The sequence below is a fragment of the Macaca fascicularis genome, chromosome 2 (assembly GCF_037993035.2).
Source record: "Macaca fascicularis isolate 582-1 chromosome 2, T2T-MFA8v1.1".
NCBI lineage: Eukaryota > Metazoa > Chordata > Mammalia > Primates > Cercopithecidae > Macaca > Macaca fascicularis.
Window position 1 is genome coordinate 138,078,484 of NC_088376.1, and position 25,263 is coordinate 138,103,746.

The window sequence follows — 25,263 nt, forward strand, 5'->3', positions numbered from 1 at the left end:
ATTTACACATAGAATTAAAAACTCCTGTGGGATTATTCTGCTGAAAAGGCAAACAGATGATAGTTCAAGCAAAACTGAAGCATGAAGTGTGGACAATATATTTTCAAGTGGATATAAAAAGACCAGTTGGCAGTTGATTAGAAAGTACTGACATCATAAGAGAGTGAAACATTTGTTCCCATCATAGGCTAAGGACAGATTTCAAACAGGCCTTCCCAATTGCTTTCTTGTTTCCTTCAATCTCCAATTCACCACATTTAAGGCTTATAGGTGAGAACTCAGACATCTGTAAACTTGTGAAATACTTCAAGTGTAGTTTTATCTTCACTATGAATAAAAAGAATGGGGGAATTTGTAGTTTGAAGTTTTAAGATAATTTAGAAAATACATATCTTTCCAAGGCCCACAGTGTAAAATAGGGTGGGTACATGGTTTGGGATGATCTAATGAACTTTATTACCTGGATGTGCTCAGAAGATATATCATAACAGTTGATTTGTTGCTGCTGTTTTTCCTTCTTTTTATTTCTTCACAATAATACAGTTGTATTGGTTATGGTGCTTTTTGTTTCTAGCAAAACTTATTGCTTGAAAGAAAAATGAAAGGGAGTGGTAAACAAACTGATAAGACTTTGGTTAATGGACTTTTAAGAGAGATATGTAACACAATCTCTCATGTATGTATAGCAGGGAAGATAGGCTTTGAAGATGTAAAGACCTGAGTTCAGGTCTTTTTCTAGCTACCATTTTTTTTTTTCTTTCCAACTTTTATTTTAGGTTTGGAAGTACATGTGCAGGTTTGTCACATGTAAATTGCATGTCATGGCAGTTTGATATACAGATTATTCTGTCACCCCGGTAATAAGCATAAATTGGTGAAGGTTTTTTTTTTAAATACAGAGTCTCACTATGTTGCCCAGGCTGGTCTCCAACTCCTGGGCTCAAGTGATCTTCCTGCCTTGGCCTCCTAAATTGCTAGGATTACAGGTGTGAACAAATATGCCTAGCTTATAGCTACCATTTTTTTAAATCCAGGTGCTTTTGGCCATGCCAATTTCTCTTTACTCCAGTGGTCTCATTTGTTCAATAAGAATAATATGATCATTGAATTGTTTAGACTTCATAATATGCAGCTGTTTGTCTATATTTATACACATAAAAAGCTCAGAAAGTAGACAAACTATACATCCATTAAATTGAAGATTACTCTGTGCTAAAAGAAAATGAGCTATCAAGCCATAAAAAGACACAGAGGAAACTTAAATGCATATTACTAAGTGAAAGAAGTCAATCTGAAAAGGCTACATACTGTTTGATTCTAACTATATGACATTCTGGAAAAGGCAGAAGAATGAAGACAGCAAAAAGATTAGCAGTTGCCAGGGACTGGGGAGAGGGTGTGATGAATAGGCAGAGGACAGAGATTCCTAGGACAGAGAAAACACCCTGTATTAGACTATTATGATAGATACATGTCATTATAGATTTGTCCACTCCATGAAATGTACAACACCAAAAGTAAACCCCAATGTAAACTATGGGCTTTGGATGATAATGATGTGTGAATATAACACCACTCTGGTTCAGAATGTTGATAATAGGGGAGGTTGTGCATGTGTGGGGAGAGTGGATACAAGGGGACCCTCTGTATTTTCCATTCAATTTTGCTGTGAACTTAAAACTACTCTATACATGACATTTATTAACTTTTAAAAGTTAAAAAAGCAACCAGCACAGAATAAGCACTAACACCTATTTGCTATTATTGTTATTATACATGTGTGGATTTAAGTTGGTAAACATAATCTCCATTGAAGAATGTAGCAAATAATAGAAAGATAATTTGTATTCTTTATTTATGATTTTCTTGAAAGAGACACAGAAAGGAGGGAATGGAAAATGAGCAATGAGGGAATGAGAGAGGGAAAGAAAGAGGGAGAAAGGGATAGAGTATGCAAAATTGATTTACCCCATGCTTCACTTCTCTGAATTTAGAAAATTCTTCAACTTTGAACCTTTTTGTGCAGACGGTAATGTAGGTAACACAGTCAGTTGAGTACATTGCCTTCGTCTGTAGTGTCTGGCCCATTCTCTTTCCAAAACTATGCCCCAAATTTAAAGTCTGGAGTCTCTGATTCTGTTTCTTAGTCTTCCTGTTGCTGCTGATGTTGTCTTCATTGTCTTGAACGTGGAATCCCTATATTTCTGTCTAACTTCCACAGACCTCTCTTACCTGCTTTGTCCTTACACCTTTAGAGTAAATCTTTCTAATGTTAACTTCCTGGAAAAGGTCAGGTATTGAACACTGGTAGGTGATAGGTCCTTTGGGGAGGTTAAGTCTCTCCAGGGTAAAGGGAAATGATGGAAGAAAAATCCTCTCATTGAGTTAAAGAGGACAAAATGGGGGCAATGGATGGAAGAGATTTCTTCTTCTTATCTGTATCATTGGGAAGGAAGTTAGAAAGTATCTGAATGGTGGTTAATATAAAATACTTTCATGAATGTTAAAAATCATTTACTTTCAAAGTTGCCTTGGGATTAGAATACAACTTAAAAAATTAAACATCTCTTATTCTTTCTTCAGTTTCTAAATGTGTCTTTATTACCATTATTATCTGAAGTAAGACTGCTCCAATTAGAACAAATATTTATTAAAAAATTACTACCTGCAAGGTTTCATGCTTTGCTTTGTACTGTTGGTCTTGTGTAGAGACACAGGACATACTTACTATGATAATTCCCATTTGGCAGATGTAAAAACTGAGTTTGGAGGTAAAATAACTGATCTGAAGCTTCTCAATAATTATATGGTGGTAGCAGGATACAGACCCAAATTCTAACTCCAAAGAGGGCCTCTTAATCATACTGTCACACTTCCCTACTGGGGACTTTGAAGAAATTGTTCTAAATGTTAGACAAGAGGAGTAAAAAGGACTTACATAATGAATTGATTCATCAAAATGAAGAGCAACTCTAGCCAGCAACACTTCCTTTGAAAAACTACTGGGAAATTCAAAAGTATCAATTCAATACCTTGTTAACAGTTCCCATGTAATATCACTGCTTGACATGATATTTACTTGCTTTTTATCATATTTGAGCTCCAATTGAACGTTTTGAAATGTTGAAATAACATCATCATATGGATAATTACTAGACGTGCTATTTTTGCAACTGTTTTGAAGATAAATAATTAGATGTAGCATACCACTTACTTGTTTTATTTGTCTTTGATCTTGCTCTATAGGTCTTATAAAAAATTAAATGAAAATGCACTGTTAAAAAACCCACAGAACAGATCATAAGTTTTCAACAAATAAATATGTAGGAGAGTGCCTTTGACCTATATCCCTGAACTAGAGAAACTAATCATTGGACAATAGCATAGTGATTAATAATGTGGGGACTTAGACCAGATTGCCTCTCCTTTTATCAACACTCCTTGTAATATAATTTTTGTTGTACCTCCCATCAAGAGGTAGACTCTATTTCTCCACCCATTGAACCTGGACTGGCCTTGTGATTGACTTTGTCAAAAGGAAAGTTGTGACACTCTGGTCTTCCATGCTTCCTCTTATTCTTTCAGTAACCTACCCCTGCAGCCATGAGAACAAGCCTGGGCTACCTTGCTAAAGGGTGAGACATTGTGTGGAGCAAAAAAGAGCCATACTAACTGAACTCTCTTAGATAGGTGAGCTGCCAGCTGACTTGGCAGTTGATTGCAGAGGCATGAGGGAACCTAGCAAAAATTAGCCAAGCCTGATTGAAAGAATCATTGAGCTGTGCCCAGCCCAGATGGCCAACCGAGAGAATCATGAAGTAAATAAATGGTTGTTATTTGATGCCTTTAAAATTTGTGTGGGGTGGGGGATAGTTGTTACTTAGCAAACTGGATACACTGGGTTCAACTCCCAGTTCCAACACTTATTGCATGTGTGAAGACAGGCAGTTTAATTAACCTTCCCATGACAGATTTCTCATCTATACAATGGGGATAATGTGGTGATGCTATTCTCAGATATTTCCGTTTTCCACCTTTGGGTACTTAGTAGGTTTCATCATCTCCCAGGCTCTGTGCAATTAGATGTGGCCATGTGACTTGCTTTGACCAATTAAATGTCAGGTGAAAGTCTTTAAATGCACTTATGCAATATAAACTATTTCTTTCCCCTACAATTGCAGTGTTTCAGATGGGGAAGGTTTTGTCCTAAAGCAAGGAAAACATGCTTTTAGAACCCCATTTTGACCCACAATGAACCTGAAAATTTGTGGTTACTTATTACCACTGTAAATTCTAGCCTGATGATTGGTACAAAAATTAATAGTACAGTGTGACAATATATATAAACCTCTAAGCACAACGCTTGACACATCTAAAGTATTTAATGTTAAGAAATATTATTACTGCCCTCAGATTTAAAAAAAATCCTTGAGAGATAGGATGTAAAGGTTTCTTTTAAAGCAATAATTATCTTCTTAATTGATATTCATGCACCATTTTAATATCATCCTACAATAAATCAGTGCTTAAAACTTTGTTTATCTGGTTACTGTAGCAAGAAAATACAGTATAATTGGAGCTTAATCTTGTTTGCTTCATCTTCAATTCTGTAAACTTAATACAATATTAGTTCTTCCATTTTTAACCACAAAATAATTTAAAATTATCTTAGAGACTTGAGGATTATAATTAATATATATTTATAATATTGTTCCAGTGTTTGTTTTAGATTAGATTTTAATTTGTCACTGTCACCAGGCTGCAAGCACTTCAGAAAGATCTGAGTATGAAGGTGAATGCTTATTGCACATTTATTTAAGTATTTGAGAAGGTAAGCCATCAACAGGCTACCCCAATTTACACAATGGTCTAGCCTGTATTGCATTTAAAGCATCACTGTCAAATATCTGACTTGTGAAAAACAGGTGTGTGCTGTGAAGCTATGTATTAATGGGTTGTGACTGCAAGGAGACAAAATTTAGTTCAGTAAGGGAAAAAATGATCTAGGTAATAAAACTCTGTGATAGTGGAGAAAAAGGTAGTTTAGATCAGCATTCTCAGCTGGGGGAAATTTTGTTTGTAGGAGGCATTTGGCAATGTTTGGAGATATTTTGATGGTCACCACTCAGTGGGAGGTTTTGCTGTCAGCATCTAGTGAGTAAACATCAGGGCTGCTACTAACATCATCCAATGCACGGGAAAGCACCACACAACACAGGATAATTGGGTCCTAATGTCATTATTTCTGTCCTAGAGAAACCCCAAGCTGGAGCCTGGGACCTGACCCTGAATATGTTTAAGTGAAAGCTGTTGCAAATGCTAGCTGGTTCTTGAATTGAGTATAAAGCCCCTTTCAATACAGGAACAACAACAATAATATGTGAATCACTGGAGGTTTGTTATGTTATAAGCAAAATCAGTTATGTCATTTCATTCTCACAACTACACTAGGGTTCTCTAATTCTTTCGTTTTATAGATTTTCATAATTACTGAGACTAGACAGAGGGTCAGAAGTTTGCAAAAAATCATATTAGTAGGGGTTTCTGTGCATTCCCTTTGTTTTTTGGTATATTTTTCTGACAGGACAGTCATTGTCCTCTTCCCTGATAATGCAAGAGGCACACACAGAGAACTGGTATCCAGAGAAGCTGTGGCCCAAAGGCGATATTTTCTAACATTGGCATTATTGACCTAGCACTGTAGGGCAGAGGAGAGGTGGACAAGGCTTGATGAAAGCTCTCTATAGTTTCTAGGTAACTGGTGTGGAACTGATGGGCTCATACAGCCAGTTTGTCCTGAAATGGGATGCTTAGGTCACTTTTCCATTGGCTGCGTTCTCAGATAAATACGCCTGTCCTCATGTCCTCTAAACCTACTTCTTATTTTGTGAGGTTAAGAGTGCCAGGCTCTAAACTGATCAGTTTTCTTCTCTTACTCTGTTTCCAATTGGGTGCTACAAAACATGAAGAGAAATAAAGAGATGGAGAGTGAGATGTCATTTTGGAGGGAAGACATCAGAATTCAGCCTGAAGAAACAAAAGGAGAAAAATAAAACGATCCGTTTGACACACATATACTAAGCATATACTGTGTGCCAGTTTCTGTGTTAGGTTCTGGGGATAGGTAAGAAAAGGAATAAGATGAAGCCTTGTCCAGAGGAATGTAGCCAAATTAGTATCTTACTTGCATGGGTGACAGACACATCATGAGACATGTTTGCTATCTCATTCAACAAACATTTAATGAGTTCCTACTGTGTGCCAAGCATAGCCCTAGGCACAGATGTATAGTCCAGAATTAGGCAGACATGGTCACTGCTATCATAAAGCTTATGCCATGTGGTAAGTAAAGTGAGAGAGGTAAATCCAGGGTGTTAGAGAAGCATATATATAAATCTTCAGTCTAGACTGGGGGTGGAGTATGAGAGGGAGTAAGATAAGGCAGGCTGTCGGGGGCAGATGTTGACCAAGAACAAATTTTGTACACTAAGAAATAACCTGGTGGAAAAAACACACACACAGACACACACGGAATCAGATTTCAGGCACAAGAAACTTGATTCAAGTTTGGATGTCTGAAATGACGTGGTGCCTATGTGGTAGCTACTATGAGTTTAGGAATTGCAAAACTCAAAAGTGGAAGTTGAAGAAAGATAGAAATGTAAAGATAGACTGGGGTGAAATGTTTGCTATGTATTAAGACAGAGAGGCTGGAAACTGTGACTCATGCCTGCAATCTCAGCATTTTGGGAGGCCAGCGCAGGAGGATCACTTGAGGCTAGGAGTTCAAGCCCAGCCTGGGCAACATAGTGAGACCCTGTTTCTACAATGGCAAAATTAGCCCGGTGTGGTGGCACACACAGTCCCAGCTTCTAGGGAGTCTGACTTAGGATGATCTCTAACCCAGGAGGTTAAGACTACAGTGAGCCATGATTGGGTCGCTGCACTCTAGCTAGAGTGACAGAGTAAAATGCTGTCTTAAAAATAGAAAAGAAAGAAAGATAGATGGATGGAAAGGAAGGCAGGAAGGCAGAGGGAAAAGAAAAAGAGAGAAATAAGAAGGAAAAAAGAAGGAAAGAAAGAAAGAGAAAAAGAAAAGAAAGAAAAAGAAAGAAAGAGAAAGAAAGAAAGAAGAAAAAGAAAGAAAGAAAGAAAGAGAAAGAAAGAAAGAAAGAAAGAAAGAAAGAAAGAAAGAAAGAAAGAAAGAAAGAAAGAAAGAAAGAAAGAAAGAAAAGAAAGAAAAAGAAATAAAGGAAGGAAGGAAGGAAGGAAGGAAGGAAGGAAGGAAGGAAGGAAGGAAGGAAGGAAAGAAGGGAAGGAAGGAAGGAGGAAAGGAAAAAAGAAGGAAAGGAGGGAGGGAGGGGGGAAGGGAGGAAGGGAGGAAAAGATAGATGGTGATTCAGTCATGATAAAAGGAAAGATTGAGATATGGGAGTCACACTTAGGAATTTATTACTGTCGAGTCAAATAATTGAGTACTGGATTGAAACAGGTTATTAAGAATAGAAAGAGATAGAATTTCTAGAAACATTAAGAAGGCAAAATTTGTACCTTGTCTTGGTCATTTAGATTTGTGGTGATGGGGTGAAATTGAACTTTTCTATCTTCCTTTCCTTCTGTGGTATATCTTTCCTTTCTCTTCCCTTACTTCTCATTTCAAATTTTAAAGCAAAATAAGTTACAAATATTATAAGAGTCAAAAGTACTCTTGTACTTCCTCCCAACCCTGCCTAGATTTATATATATTATGCAAACATCCAAAGTAGTCTTGGGCTAGGAACTCTAATGCATAATTATTTCAAAGGAATAATAAGACAGCAAACGGTTCTTTTCATAAATAGTAATGTTCAATGTACATTGAAATTAATAAATCCACAACTGTGATATTAATTTTCCATATTTGAGTTTTTGACTTTAAAAAAGTGCTTCAACAATGAGATAGTTTCATGTAGAGCATGTACCGTATATTCAATTTTAGTGAAACATAAGCCTTATGGGAAATCAGGCATGTCAGAAAATTTTCCTGTAGGTAATAGAAATAAAACTAGTCATCATTTTGAAATACACCAAATATTAACACATACAAAGAATTCCAGGAAAGGATAGATATAACAAAATGGCTAGCATACATTAACCTATTGAACATTGTCTATGAAAATTAAGTGTTTTCATGATTGATAAATTTTTAGAGTCAAGTTGGGCCCAGTTGTAGTTGAACTATTTTTGATATTTAGTAACCAGCAGCCCATTTTTGTAATTGTAAATATGTTTTAAAATATAGAATGGCAACAATTAGGGCACACAATGTTTGTTTTAAATTTCAGTGGTGATATTAAGCCTGCCATAACTAAAAACTCATTCCAGATACTACAAAGCTATATTTCTTACAAAGGCAAATTAAGAATCTGTTTAGACTTGACAAGAAAAAAAGTTGAGAAGGTCAAAATATTTTCTGGGGCTCTCTGAATTTATTTTCACTTTTCTGGTTACTTAGAATAGTTTTGAGAAAAATGCCTACAAGTACTGTAGAAAGTTGAGAAAATATATGATATATGTAGGCTTACTTTACATACTTTCCCTCCTTAGCCTCTTACATGTACTGGATTCAATTTTTTCCTGGTGTTATTTTCCATTTGAGATTTTTTTTTTTTTTTTTTTTTTTTTTTTTTTTTGGCTATGATTATCACTGTTTCAGGTCTATACATCTACAACAGATCATTTTAGTTAGAACCAATCTGATATCCTTCTGATTCCAGTAATCAGATCCTAATCATTTAGCTAGTTCCAGACATTGACTAGGGAGTGACTTAGTAACCTACTAGCAATGTGATGGTAATTTGGCTTTTGAAGTTTAAAAAAAATCTCTATGATTAACACTTTTGTCTCATAGTAATTCATAAATCTGTTTCATCTGTTTAATATAATTCATTCATTAGACAATAGTTACTGAATGAATCGAGCATATATAATGTGTCCTTTATATACATTTTTAAAGGATTGATATGAAACAAATGTAGAAAATTTATATTATCCAAAGTTGTATTTTGGGGTTAGCTAAAGTAAAAATAAGCAGGTAATAAACAAGAAAGTCACTTTGAGTTTCATGGGCTCAGCACTGTGCTAAGCACTGAGAAAGATCAAAAACATGTAAACCATGAACTGTTTCTTCATAGAACTTAGGATCTCTTTGTGAAACGAGACTTCACATATGTAGTAACTACCTCACAATAGCAAATATTATTTAGATGCATCCTCACTGCGGAGTTTCAAGACAGAAAGCAGATTCGCATAAAAGGATTGTATCCCACTCATAACTGCTTTTGGTTTAGTTTGCACAATAGTAATATTCCTAGAGTTTCCTGACAATACTGTCTACTATTACTAGACCCATATTTTCTTATGGCAATTAGCTGGTGCAAATTAATGTATCCTTTAGAATAAGCATGTGCTTCTCAGGTTACCACAGTCTCCACCACTCCCTATTGTCCTGCTGATACGTATGTTGAGCACCAGTGGCTAGTGATCATCCTTACTGTGCTGCTGCTTCTCTCATACAGTGTGTCTCCAACAAAAGTAGAAGGGAATTTAAGTAATTGACAGAGCTTTGTGTTTTAGATTAAAACGAGAGCTGGTTTCTGGGGAGAAATTAAAGAATAATCCTACATGCTTAATATACAATACTAAGATTTTATCTAAATTATGTTGCCCATTTACTCTTATGTGTCTTGTCCCTAAGGCCATTTGATTTTATAACCACTGAAGTAGAAAACAAATCCTGGATTTTCAAGTAGTTGGAGAAATTTTATGGGCAGAATGTAAGTCAAGCATGACTTTGATGAATGAGGTAGTCAGCTATTATATAAGAATAGAGATATGTCAAAGGAGATTCAACAAGTGAAAGACATAACAATGAAGCAATTAATGTGGTGTGCTTGCTGTTTGTAGGAAGACTCACCTAGCATAAGTAGATGAGTCATAAAAGTAGTAGTAGCAACTTTTAATGGGCTCTCCAGGGGAGTATGGATTAAGACTAAAGAGTTTTGTAGCTCATACCACGATATGAAGTTGGAACCTGAGATTCCAGCCATTAAGAAACCACTGCCAAGAAATCGTCAGTGAAGTTACCTGATGAGTATGGCACTTAGAGAAGACTATGATCTAGCAGTATCAGGATGAATTACACAGGAACCCAGATTATAATCAGGGGAACTTCATGGTCTGGAGGGTATTTGAATAAGTTTGATGTGATAAGTTTAGATTTGAATAAGTGGTAGGAAATATGTACAAAATCTGCCCTTTAGGAGAAACATTTAAAGAAAGGATCAAAATGAGACAGATACAGAGACATATGCCTGGCCAATGCCTCAAGTTTCTTAGCACAAAAGAGGGGATAGAAAGCAAGCAAAAGAGATAGAGAATTATAGGGAAATAGGGAAGAAAATAAGGTTAACCTGTGTCAAGGAAGCCAAGAGAGGAGTGAATTTGAAACAAGAGAGAGGTCATCAATAGTGAGAACATATTTTAGGCAAGTCAAGAGTGAAAATGCCATCAAATATATCCTTGTGCATTTGAAGTCACATCTGTGATCAATTTCTCCTAGAGGGTAAATAACTCTCAGGGTACTGGCTAGGTGTTCTCAGAAGTGCAATAATCCTTTCAAGTTATTGAGCTAACTCTTTCTTCATTGTTTTAGTCATGGACCAAAAGAAGCCCATTAACCTAAAAGGTTAATCTTCTTTAAGAGTCATTTTCCAGCTGCAGTATATAAAGAATATGCTAATTAAAGAAAGCACTTGTTGTACAGCACCAACAAAGCAAGGCAAATTAGGAAAATGAGAGTTCATTGGAGGCTAGAATTGTCAGAGGAGATTTACTCAAAGATGCTGAATTGGAACTGGATTTTGGAAATGACACTGTGAAAGAGTAAAGTATATCCTTAGCTGTACTTGACTTTAGTTAGTGGTGAAGAAGAACAAAAGGAAAATAGAAAAATAAAGTTATCTTGTTACATATTTTTGATACTTTCTCCTGGTGTTGCTAAGATTTCATATTATCTACAAAACTTGAGAGTGGTTTTGTTGTTTATCTGATTTCACTAGTCATGAAACTTTATCTCCCACCAGCATGTCTCCAGTCTTCTGCTTAATTTTTCAGTATGAGAAGAAAAAATTTTGTCACTTAATAACCATCCTGTGCTTTCCAATACAGCAGTCAGTAGTCACATATGACTATTACAATTAAGATAAATTAAAACTAAATAAAATATAAAATTCGCTTTCACAGTGGCAGTAGCCACATTTCTATTATGCAGTAGCTACTTGTGGCTACTATATTGATTGTCATAGGATGATCTTAGACATACAAACATTTTCATCATTAGAGAAAGTTCTACTGAACAGCACAGAGAAACTAACAACATTCTTTAGTAGTTGCCCTGTGGTGGAGGGTGTTTGATTTTGCTTGTAAGAAGAAGCTTGTAAGAATGAGATTGTAGGAATAATTTATGTTCCGGGATGCTAGCAAGTTTATGTAATCATTGATTTGTTTATAAATTCAATAAATATATACTGAGAGCTCACCTGCATCAGGTACCGTGTTTGACTTTGGGAAGCAGTAGTTACCTCCAACATAGATACCTTCACGTCATTTAGGGAGCTTCGCGTTTAACATTTTAATTATATTATTACTCAAGCAAATGTAAAATGACAATTGTAGTATAAAATTAAGTATATGGCTCCAGGAGAAGATGGTTCTTTTCCCTAACAGGGAATTCCTTACCTATAGATGGATGTGAAATAAAAATCTAAAGGTCAAATGGGACTGTGCTAGATAAGAAAGAATTATATAGTAGGAGGACTGAAGAGATAGAAAGGAGACCATTTTAAACAGAAAAAGAAAATGTATAAAATCTTTATAGAAAATGAGAGCAAGGCACATTGAATGGGCTGAAAGAGGACCTTTCCCTTGTTACTTTATTTTACTCTAATCCTATAAAAGTTGGTCTCAGAAGTCCAAGTAGAGTTTAAATTAGACATCCCATTCAGTTTAGTAAGAAGTGTTTGTTTTTTAAATAAAAATTAAAACACTGGATATTATGACGTTATCTTTTCCTAGAACAACATTAAGACTGAAGTTCCAGCAGTATCTGATGGGTAAACAAGGAAACATATGTTGTTGATCCATAAATTATTTGAAGAAATGGACACTCCTCAGCAATAAAATTAATCCTTTCCTTTACTAAGGCTTTTTCTCATTGTGTTCATCTCTTTACCAACTTGGCCCAAATCAGTCTTTCTACAAAAGATCATCCAATTTCAAGTCCTGTTAAATTACTATGATCATCAATGAGGAAATAACCCATGTGGAACACACTCTGGAATGGAAAAAGACATTTATAGTAATAATACAAAATTTGCACTGTGAAATTAGGGTATAATGTTAGAATTACTGTGTTTAACCTCCTATTCTTTGTAGTAGAAAGTCACAAAGACATAGCGTGCTACAAACCCATCTACACAGCGTTTCCATGGTCGCTCAGGCAAATAAAATGCAGCTCTTGGTAAAAGAGTAAAGGTGACATTGGGACTTGTTCAAAGCAAAAGCAAAATTGTATTGCACCAGTTGCTCGCAAAACATCCTTTAAAGAACAAAGGGGTTTTCAGCTGCTCAGTCATTGGGATTAAATTAACATGACACTGTAGGATCTCTTTTGGGATATGCGATGCACCCTGTATGGTGATAGAAAAACACAATTGGCACGATAAATTTTGAGGCTGCATTGAGATTCAAAGCATACAACAAAACCAAGATTTTTGTGTTGTTATTGAAGTGACTTGATATTCTACTTTAGAAGTGCTTAGTGTCAGAATTGTAATGTACTCAAAAAGAATCTCAGACTTAGAAGTCACCTTGTCTTTGCCAATCCCCACCCCGTTCCACTTCTTGATTCCTTCCTAAACAGCTTCATCAAGTGTTTGTGCTCTGAAAATTATTTTCCCACAATCAGTGGTGTCACTATTGGCTTAGTTATAAATGCATTAGTAAATCAGTAGACTACATCTAAGTGCTCTGTATCTTTATTACACAGGGAATGGGAAGAGTATGTCTTTTGCTTTAAGCATACAATATTTTGCACAAATGCATAAATATTATATCATATTGTAGCATGTTTTCTCACACACACACATACACACACACACCACTTTCCTTTAATTTTAGGTTAATTCTTCTTTTTCCCATCCTCTCTCTTTTACTGTATCAACCATGCCAACATGAGAATCCATGACAACAATGTAGTACATATCATCCCAATTTAATTGCATGCTGCTTTGGTTTGAATATTTTTATCACTAGCAAAATTCTTGTTGAAATGTAATCTCTAATTCAATAGTATTAAGAGGTAGGGACAGTAGGAAGTGAATAGTTCATGAAGATTCCTCCTTTATGAATGAAATTAAAGCACTTTAATGAATGAAATTAAAGCACTTTAATGAATGAAATTAAAGAACTTTAAATTATTATGAATGAAATTAAGGCACTTTAAATTATTATGAATGAAATTAAAGCACTTTAAATTATTATTTTTATTTTTCTGTAAGTTATTCGGGTACAGGTGGTATTTGGTTACATCAGTAAGTTACTAAAGAGTGGTGATTTGTGAGATTTTGGTGCACTCATCACCCGAGCAGTGTACACTGCACCATATTTGTAGTCTTTTATCCCTCACCCACCCCACTCTTCCCCTCAAGTCACCAAAGTCCATTATATCATTCTTATGCCTTTCTGTTCTCATAGCTTAGCTCCCACATATCAATGAGAATATACGATGTTTGGTTTTCCATTCCTGAGTTACTTCTCTTAGAATAATTGTCTCCAATCTCATCCAGGTCGCTGCAAATGCTGTTAATTTATTTCTTTTTATGGCTGAGTAGTATTCCATTGCATATAAATATACCACAGGGTTTTTTTTGTTTGTTTGTTTGTTTTATCCACTCGTTGATTGATGGCATTTCAGTTGGTTCCACGATTTTACAATTGTGAATTGTGCTGATATAAACATGTGTGCGCAAATAACTTTTTCATATAATGACTAGACTGTTGGATCAAATGGTAGTTTTATTTTTAGGTCTTTAAGGAATCTCCACACTGTTTTTCTATAGTGGTTATACTAGTTCACATTCCCACCAGCAGTTTAGAAGTGTTCCCTGATCACCACATCCATGCCAGCATCTACTATATTTTGATTTTTTGATTATGGCCATTCTCGCAGTACTATATTGCTCTTTTTTGTCTCTAGTTTCTTAAGATTAGAAGCTAAGATGATCAGTTTATATGTTTATTCTTTTCTAAAATATACATTCAATGCTATAAATGTAAACACTGCTCTTACTACCTCCCACAAATCTTGAAAAGTAGTATTTCATTTAGTTCAAAATATTTTTAATTACTCTACAGACCCCCCTTTTTTCCCCAATGTGTTATTTAAAAGTGTATTTAATCTCCAAATATTTTAGGATTTTTTCCAGCTATCTTTCTGTTATTGGTTTCTATTTCAATTCTACTGTGTTCTGAGTGTCTTTTCTTTTTAAATTTGTTAAGATATGTTTATGAAACAGCATCTGGTCTATTTTGGTGAATGTTCCATGTTAACTTGAGCAGAATGTGCACTCTGCTGTTGTTGGATGAATTATTCCTTAGATGTCAATTAGATCCAGTTTACTAATGATGCTGTCCTTACCTGTGTTTTGCCTGTTGGATCTATCAATTACTGATAGAGGGGTGTTGAAGTCTTCAAGTATAATAGTGAGTTTGTCTATTTCTTCTTGAAGTTCTGTCATCTTTTTGCCACACATACTTTGATGCTTTGTTGTTACTCACGCATGTATTAAGGATTATTTTGTCTTAGGAAATTGACTTCTTTATCATTATGTAATGCCACTTTTTATCACTGATAGGTTCATTGTTCTGAAATCTGCTTTCTATAAAATTAATAGAGCTACTCTAGCTTTCTTTTAATTAGTGTTAGTATGATATATCTTTATTCATCTCTTTATTTTGGTCCCTCTGTGTCTTTATATTCAAAATGGGTTTTATATAGAAAACATATAGTGGGGTTTTGCTGTTTTTGAGAGCAGTCTGTCTTTTAATTAGAGTATTTGAATCATTCACATTTAAGGTGTTATTTGTATAGTTGGATTAATACCATGCTTGTAACTATTTTCTATTTCTTGTACTTGCTCTTTTTTTCTTTTCTTTTTTAAAACTTCCATTCCACCTATGCCTTCTCTGGTTTTAATAGAGTATTTTTTCTGATTTCCTTTTCTTTATTAGCATATCAATATACTTTTTTTCTAAAAAATGTTATTGGTTTCCCTAAAGTCTGCATTATACACTTGTAACTAATCTAAGACCACTATAAAATAAAACTACACTAGTCACATGTAATGCAAGTATCTCATAACAGAGTATTCTTAAGTCTTCCTTCTTGTTTTATAACATTGTTTTATTTATTTCACTTTTATATATCTTATAATTACCCAATGAATTTTTAATATTATTACTTCAAAATAAATGATTAGATCAATTTAAATAAAAAGAAAATATTTTGTTTTTTCTCTTCATTTATTTCTTCCCTGTTGTTCACCCTGTCTTTATTCAGATCTCAGTTTGTAACCTATATCATTTCCCTTCTAACTTCTTTTAACATTTCTCGCAAGGCAGATCACCTTATAATAAATTCTCCAACCTTCAGTTTTTATTTGTGGTTAAAAAGTCTTTGTTTTTCTTTCCTTTGGAAAATGATTTTGCTGAATAAAAACTTCTAAGTTGGTAGGATTTTTTTCTCTCAACTCTAAAACTTTCACTGCAGTCTCATTCCACTTTCATTGTTTCTGACATAGCTTGTGAACTTTGAAAGACTTTCCTTGCCTTTTTAATTTTCTTCCTTCATGTAAGACAGGGAGGCTAGAGGGGGCTAGAGTTTTCTAACTGTCCTTCTCCCAGGCCTAATAAGGCTCTAGTAAAGTGATTTTTTTTTAATAGAGGATAGGTTTTTATTATGGAAAATGCTCTGTAAGTATTTTAAACCAATTACTTTTCCCCTGGGATTATTTCAAATGGTTACTTTTCATTCTGCTCAAAACATAAGGAAATTTTTCTCCAATCTGTACAGTGAGAATGTGTTTTTGGAGGTGAAACATGTGAAAGTGTGGTGACCCCTTAATATTGGGCCCCCAAAATGTCCTAACTCTCAAGGTAACCTATGATTGGCCTCCATCAATTCATCACAGTGCAATTTAATTGCTCCTACTGCTTATCGACTCTAGTGACTTCTCTCTTGATAAACTGTGAGACACTGTGCCCATCTGTCTTTCTGTATTTCAGGGTGATAGTTTGCCTAGTAGCCTCAATTTTCTGACAGATTCAAGAAAAGTCATTGACTTTTAGCCTGATCAGCTTTTTTCTTGTGAGAATGATTGTCATGACTTTGAAGTCCTCTACATGTTACAGCTGAAACCAGAAGTACATACAATCTTTCAAGGATGTATGATGATTCATAGCAAACAGACTAAATGAGAGAGAGGGAGCTTTTCTTTTCAAGGCAAAATAAGGCTTTGCTTACAGCTTTGGAAGATGGAGATATTGTCTCTCACTCATACAAGGGTCGGGCATTGTTTGCTCATTACAAAAGATTTGGGTTTTTAAATTCAGAATTTATTTTTTATATTGTAATCCACTTCTTGAGTAGGTGTCACCTGGCCCTTATGTTTGCCCTGTGTGAACTGGGGTTTGGGAGGCCAGCACAAAAATGCTGATATTCTGACTTTTGCTATTGCCGTGATTTAAAAAAAAAAAAAAAAAAAAAAAAAATCTGTCCTTTATCTCTGATTCAGTTCTTATGTATTCTGCTGGAATCTCTGAAACTTTGGTTGGCTAACTTTTTATCTTGGAAGTTAAGTAAATTGTCAGATCCTTCTCAATTCTTCACATATTATGCCAATACATTTGCAAGCATTATTGAAAGGGAAACACGACTAAAAACTACAGTCATCCCTTGGTATCTACAGGGGCTAAATTCCAGCAATCCCAACACATACCAAAATCCACATATTCAAGTCCCTCATATAAAATGGCATAGTATTTGCATATAGTGTACACACATCCCCCTGTGTGTGTGTGTGTGTGTGTGTGTGTGTGTGTGTGTTTTACTCAGCAAGTATTTATTGAGCTCCAATTATAGCTCAGGCATGTGGAATAACAACAGAAGACACATAAAAATTATATTTTGGATTACATTTTAGATAGTAGAAACCACAGTAAAATGGGAAAGATTTAGTTATTCATTCTATCAGTGTTTATTAAGCCCCACTATGTGCCAGCCATTGTGATGAATGGTGGGGATTTTTGATTGAATAAGCCAGTTTTTGCTCTTAAATTACTTGCAGGCTACTGAGAGATATATAAGTAGACATAGAAATCAAATGCCAAGTGGCATAAGAGGGGTCTTTTGTTTTGTTTTTAGAATAGAGGCCTTTCTTATTATTGTTATTATTATTATACTTTAAGTTCTAGGATACATGTGCACAACATGCAGGTTTGTTCTTTTCAAAGTGCTGACAGTGTCACTAATTCTGCCTGGAAGAATCAGGGAGGGTTTCACAGAGGAGTCTTCCATATATTTTTAATCACTTCTAGGTTAGTTGTAATACTTAATATGGTATAAATGCTATATAAATAGTTGTTATACTGTTTTGTTTCTTTATTTGTATTTTTTTTTAATATTTTTGATTTGAGGTTGGTTGAATCCACGGGATGTATAACTTACTCATAGGAAAGGCTAACTGTACATTCTTGTATAGCCAAAACTCATTCAGGGAGAAATGAAAAAAAAATAAATAAATAAATAAAAGAGAATTATTTTATTTAAAATTGTATCTCTCTATATATAACTATTTAAAAATTTATCATAAAAGAAACATCAGGTTTAGTTTTTTTTAGGTAACTTTTATCAAATAGTCAAGGAAGAGATAATTCCATTTTTTATACAATTATTTTTTCAGAGAATCAAGATTTCCACTCTTTTAGGATGTTATGTTAGCCTTGATAAACAAAGTGAATGTGACAAATAATTAAATAACAAAAAATTCTTTATGAGGCAGACACATTATCCAGAATCTAATTTTCAGCACAGATACAAACATTGTCAATAACTGAATTCAGAAATGTATAAAGAGGGTATGCATCTTGACCAATTTAAATTTTATCCAGTAATACAAGGTTAATTTTGCATTATCTATTTCTCAAAATTCTATAATGAAAAAAGAAAAATAAGATAACTGTATCAATAGATTTTAAAAAATTGAATGAAATTTAATGACCATTTATGATTAAAATATCTTTTATATAGTGAATTTAAACAAATTCTTACTAAAGTTATCCACAAAAAAACATCATTTTCAAAGAGGAAGCATAAAGCATTCACATTAAACATCAAGATCAAGATAAAGATGCATATTACTAACATTTTCATTCACTGTAAAATGGAGGTTCTAGGCAGCACAACTGGTTAAGAAAAACAAACTAAGAAAAAACAAAATAAAATTCATATGGAACCACAAAAGCCAAATCAATCCAGAGAAAGAGGCATCATATTTCCTAATTTCAAGATATATTACAAAGCTAAAGTAAACAAGATGTTATAGTACTGACATACAGACTAATGGAACAGAATCGTGATCCCAGGAACAAATCAACACACATCAGATCGTCTGACCTTCATCAAGGGATCTAAGAATATCTAATAGGGAAAGGATAGTCCCTTCAACAAATTGTGTTAGGAAAACTGGATATACACATGCAAAAGAATGAAATTAGACACTTTATTTTACACCAGACATAAAAATCAACTCAAAATGCATTAAAGACATAAATATAAGACTGAAACTATAAACTTCATAGAAGAAAACACAAAGTCTTCATGACATTGGTCTTGGGAATAATTTCTTAGTTCTGACACCAAAAGTTCAGGCAACAAAAGCAAAAATAATCAAATGGGACTATATCATACTAAAAGGCTTATGCACAGCAAAGATGACAATCAACAGAGTGAAAAAGCAACCTATAAAATGGAAGAAAATGCTTGCAAACTGTATATCTCATTGGGGGTTAATATCCAAAATATATAAGGAAGTCCTACACAGACTATTGAGGTATTATTGGCTAATAAGCCAATTGAAAAATGGGCTAAGGACTTGAACAAATATTTATTCAAATAAGACTTACAAAGTTACATGAAATAATGCCCAGCATTACTAATGTCAGGGAAATGCACATCAAAATCACAATGAGATATCACCTCACACTTGTCAAGATGGCTATTATAAAAAAGCAACAGAAGACAAGAGTTGGAGAGGATGCAGAGAGATGAGAACCCTATTTGCTCCACTCTTGGTAAAATGTAAAATAGTGCAGCCACTATGGAAAACAGTGTGGAGTTTCCTCACAAATTAAAAATAGAACCAAATAACCCAGCAATTCCACTTGTAGGTATTTATCCAAAATAATTAAAATCAGTACCTCAAAGAAGACTTGGTACTCTCATACTTGTGACAGTACTATTTACAATAGCCAAGAAATGAAAATAACCTAATGTCAGAAATGAATGAGTTTTTTTAAAAATGTGTTGTACACATATGCAATGGGATATTATTCAGCCTTGAAAAAGAAGGAAATTCTGCAATAAGTGATAACATGTATGAACCTTGAGGGCATTATGCTAAGTAAAATAAGCCGGTCACAGAAAGACAAATACTGTGTGATTTAAATTTATGAAGTATTTAAACAGTCAAGTTCATAAAATCAAAGAATGGAATGGTGATTTCCAGGTGCTGGAGAAAAGGGGAAAATGGGATTTTACTAACGAAAGGGCATAAAATTTTAGTCAAGCAAGACGATAATCTCTAGTGATCTGCCATGCAACATTGTACCTACGGTAAACAATACTGTCTTGTGCACATAAAAATTGGTTAGGAGAGTAGATCTGGTGTTAATTGTTCATACCACAATTTTTTTAAAATGTACTATAAAGCAAATACAAATATTAGCCAACACATTGGGATAAGGTATTTGTGACTATGTATAAATACACATATATATGTATGTATGTAAAATACACATGATATATATAATAAATATACATGCAAAATGAATCATGTATTTAAAAAATTCTCAGCTGGGCATAGTCACACGTGCCTGTAGTCCCCTGCCCTACTTGTAAGGCTGAGGTGGGAGGATCTTTTGAGCCCCGGAGTTCATGGCTGCAGTTAGCTCTGATCATGCAACTGCTCTCAGTCTGGGTGACAGAGTAAGACTCCATCTCTAAAAATCAATCAATAAATAAGTAAAATAAAAATAAATAAATAAAAATTCCCTGACAAATCAAAAAGGAAGAAGATTTAAAGCATACATAACAGACAACATGAATTGCCAATAATGATTTAAATGCATGGTTGTTCTTATTAGTAATAACTGTAATGCAAATTAAAACAATAATGTTACATTTTATATCCTCAAGATTGGCAAACACATCAAAAGTTTTAAAATATTACAGTATTAGTATAGATAAAAATGACGAACAAATAACACTCATACTCAAATTGTGTATATTCAAAATTTACTTGTCAAGCAATTTGAATTATCCAGTAAAGCAATAATGCATGCACCCTCAAAGCCAGCAATTTCATTTCTTAGCACAAACACTGAGGAATCTCTTCTGTATGTGTTCCAGAAAACATGCACAAGAACCTTCATAGATGTCCTTTTTGTAGCCTTGTTTGAGACAATCCAAAGGTACATCTGCAGTAAAATTTTCATATAAACTGTGACATATTTATGCAATGGAATACAGTATCACAATACAAATGAATAAACAGTCTACAGGCATCAACACGGATAGGTCTCACAAATTTAATTTCAATGAAAAGAAGCAAGTGGTAAAAATATACATATATCATGCTGTCTTCTATGTAAACTTCAAAAAATGTTTTGCATAAATTGCAAACCTAAGCAATATATTTCGGTATGTATGTTATATCAATGACCCAATAATGTTTTAAAAGGAAAGAAAGTGATAGACACAAAATGTTGCAGTGTTTCTCTCTGTCATAGAAGGATGGGGTAGAGGAAAGTGAGTGAGGGAGGAGTAGAGTGGGCTTCAAAGTTGTTGATGCTTTATTTCCCTTTTTTTTTTTTTTTTTTTTTTTTTTGAGATGGAGTCTCGCTCTGTCGCCCAGGCTGGAGTGCAATCGCCGGATCTCGGCTCACTGCGAGCTCCGCCTCCTGGGTTCACGCAATCTCCTGCCTCAGCCTCCCAACTAGCTGGGACTACAGGTGCCCGCCACCTCGCCGGGCTAGTTCTTTGCATTTTTTAGTAGAGACGGGGTTTCACCGGGTTAGCCAGGATGGTCTCCATCTCCCGACCTCGTGATCCGCCCGTCTTGGCCTCCCAAAGTGCTGGGATTACAGGCTTGAGCCACCGCGCCCGGCCTGATGCTTTATTTCTTAAAGAAGATGGTAAGGACATGGATGTGTGTTTTGGTCATTATTCTTTGAAGCACATACATTCTTTTTAATGAACAATTCATATCTTAGTAAGTAGTAAAAAAAAGCAATTTGTTAAAGAATTCCAAGAAAATTATCATTCCCGTTTTCCTTCTGACCTGTCTTTCCTCTTCTTCACCCCGAAACTTCCTTCTTTGTCAGACAATGCATTCAAATCTTTTTCAGTCAACTAAAACTTTAATCCTTTCTAAAAAAATCTACAGTAAATATGAAGACTTTTTACATTTATTGGACTCTAATAATTTTTTTGTTATTAAATGTATCTTCTTGCTCCTGGGTGGCTGCCCTTCGTCGTGGATAGTTAGGATAGGTTCCTTAGGCACTCCCTCTAGCAGGCTACAGCCTGGATGCTGGTACTTCCCAATGGACTGCAATGGATGTGGTGGACACATCAGCACAGGAGGGGGTGACCCTTGCAGTCTCTGTGGCTGCATGTGAGCCTAGGTGACCTAGGGTTGGGTGGTAGAGGGGAAGCTATGCGGCAGCCTGCCAAATGGGACCAGAGCTAAACAGCTAGGATTTAAAGCTATAAATGGGAATAACGGGTAATGTTTACGATGAAATTGAAGTCAATAAGTCACCGCTAACATTTTCCAGCTGTTTTCTCAGGAGAATGTCCATATTACATTTACATGCTCTCGCAACTGTGATCGCCCTTCAGTTACAAGGGCTTCAGTTCCAAGGGTTGAAAGTGGAGCATTCCCTGGTCTGAGAACAGCAAAGAGTTCATTCCTTTTAGGACATTCTTGCTGATCTTCTCTTTTCAAACTCTATGAAGATGGAATCATCCTTCCTTCAGTACTAACAGTTTTTCTGTTTTGTGGTTATTGTAATTCACAAGAACCTCTAAAATAACAAATGAAATAAGCCAGGGGCGTGGAAAAGATGACTTTTATATCGGTCTGGGATTGGCTATGAGCTCTAGTATTTTCATTGGAGGGAGTTTCATTTTCAAAAGGAAAATAAAAGTGGTCTGCCACTTGTGATAAAAGGCTCATGACAGCTGGTCAAGGTGGACATACACATTTTAGAGAATGGAGGTTGTAGATGGAATTGTTGATGAGAGCTGGGGAGATGGCCAATGTCACTGATGTATTTGCACGAGCCACACTGGTGACTCCATTAGGAGTTCTTGGAGACCTAGAAAGTGCCACTCTTTCTTCATACTTTTTAAATGAATGACTTAATCTCATGGGAATATTGGGCAGTTGTTAAGTATTCTAGGATCTACAGTTATGGTCAGTCGGCCGCGCTTTAAAAGAAGAGAGGTTAGAGAACTAACAGGAAATGTTTCACAAGCTAGGTGATTCAGGTTTTGTGGTCTTTGCAACACTTGTGGTCATTGTGTCCCTGAATATTAATCTCTGTAGTGGGAGTTTGCCATGGACAGATAAATGTTCTTGTGTATATAACCATTGACTCTGTAATCGGAGCATTTTCCGTCTCCTGTGTGAAGGGCTTAGGCATTGCTATTGAAGAGATGTCGCCTGGGCTCTGACGTGCCCTGGCCTGATTTTGCTGCTGAGCTTTGTTGTTTGCGTGAGCCCATAGATTAATTACCTAAATAAGGCCCTGAATATATTCAATAATTTTATAGTGACTCCAATACATGAAGGATTTTTTACAACATTAGTTTTAACTTGTTCAGCTATCCTTTTTAAGCCATGTCAAGGTATGTCTGTTGATAATGTCATTGGTGCTTTGAGTGGGTTTTTACAATCATTGTGGGGATATTCTTATTGCAAGCCTTTAAAAATGTCAGCTTTAATTTAGCAAGTCTGACTCTGCCTATCCTAAAAGATGAAAAAAAATTGAATAGTAACCTCTCTAATATCTAAAGTTTTTAATAATAATGAAGAAGGCTTAACCTGTGGAATTGAACAACACACTGGTGAAAATGACTCCTAAATACATGGAACTTATGGAACTCGGGCAGTGTTTTAATAAAAATCTAATTAAAAGGTTATCCCATAAAAAGTAGATGATTGTATTATCTTATTTCCATCTCATTTTTTATCCTATTACATCTGATTGGATATTGATTCTTACATGATGTTGAAAGCAAATCAAGGTCATACTTATTGATGCTATGAATACTATGAATATATGTGGTGCCATTCAGAATTCTGAAAGACAATCCCAAAGGTTGGATTTCTGAAAGATAAAATCCCTCAAATCTCCTAACATCTAAAGTTCTAAACATCACGGTCCAAAAGATTAAAATCCAAATGTTGAAATTTTGAAAGTTGAATTCTGGAGAAAGGATGAGTGGGTTTGGAGTTACACACAGGTAGCTTCATCATGTCAACTGCACCATGTTAGGTGGAACTATTAGTCTGATGTTGTCCTTATTTGGAAATTAAGTATGATGTAGGGAGATGTATACAGGTGCTAAGTTGAGGAGGGGTAAATTTGGGGACTTAATCTTAAGTGTCAACTTGACTGGATTAAGAAATATCTAGAAACCTTATACAGTATTCTTTTGGGTGTGTCTGTCTGCGGGGGTGTGTCCAGTGGAGATTAGCATGTGAGTCTGAGTGAAGTAAGTGGGAAAGATCTGCCCTCAATGTTTTGAGTGTTTCTGGGATCACAGAAGGAGAGAAAACACAGGCAAAACATACAAGAAATCTTCCCTGACAAGTTATTCAATCATGTGTGACTTCTGCCCATTCACACATAGTGCCATGCTTGCCCTCAAAAAATGCCCTTCAAGCCAGATGTGGTGGCCTGCGCCTGTAGTCCTGGCTGCTCCAGAGGCTGAGGCAGGAGAATTGCTTGGGCCCAGGAGATCAAGGCTGTAGTGTGCTACAGTTACACCTGTGAATAGCCACTGCTCTTCATCCTCCAACCTGGGCCACATAGACAGACTCTGTCTCTAAAAGAACAAAACAAACAAATACCCTTTGTCAGAGGATTAAAAACAATTTAAAAGCTCAGGGACCTTCTGAAGCAAAGACATTTGATGATATAGAGGTTCCTCTAATGTTACAAAACAAATCAAATGGCAACCTATTCTTGGTGAGGAATTTGACTGTTGAAGAAGGTAGACTTCGCATATTTACCACTAAATCTAACTTAGGAAAGCTAGTGCATGCTGCATTCCCTTTTGCTAATGGATGGCACTTCCAAAACTGTTCCTACTTTTTTTTTTTTAATCAACTATATAAGTGATATCTCTGTTGGATCCAGAAATTGTAGAACTTATCAACTTGTTTATGTATGAATGACTAGGAAAAAATGTGAAGCACTTTAAAAATGTTTGTTTGAAGAGATGGTGGACATTGCAGAGGAAAATAGATTTCAATCGAATACCCAAATCATGATGACAGATGTGAAAGTAGGGAGCCAGCTTCTAAAAGTGAGTTTTGAACCAATCATCAATAATTATGCTGGCTTCTTTTGTGATTTTAATTCATTTAAACTTCTCAGAATTTCATCAGCTGGAAGAAATGCCAATGCAGAAAAATAATGCATTGTTACACTGAAGTATTCACTGTTGTCATATTGTGTGGCCAATCCACTAATTCAAATTTTCCAATAAACGCATTGGACTGGATGGAAAAAAAAAAACTTTATTGGTAACAACTTTTATGAACTACCTCCATATAATTGCCCATAATATATTTCTGTAATACACATTCTCAT

The 25,263-nt window shown here is 35.2% G+C and overlaps 1 pseudogene; it reads left to right on the plus strand.

Moving 5' to 3' along the window:
* Nucleotides 1–22,449: 22,449 nt before the first annotated feature.
* LOC102141268 (magnesium transporter NIPA2 pseudogene) lies at nucleotides 22,450–24,299 on the plus strand (annotated as a pseudogene).
* The last annotated feature ends 964 nt before the right edge of the window (nucleotides 24,300–25,263 follow it).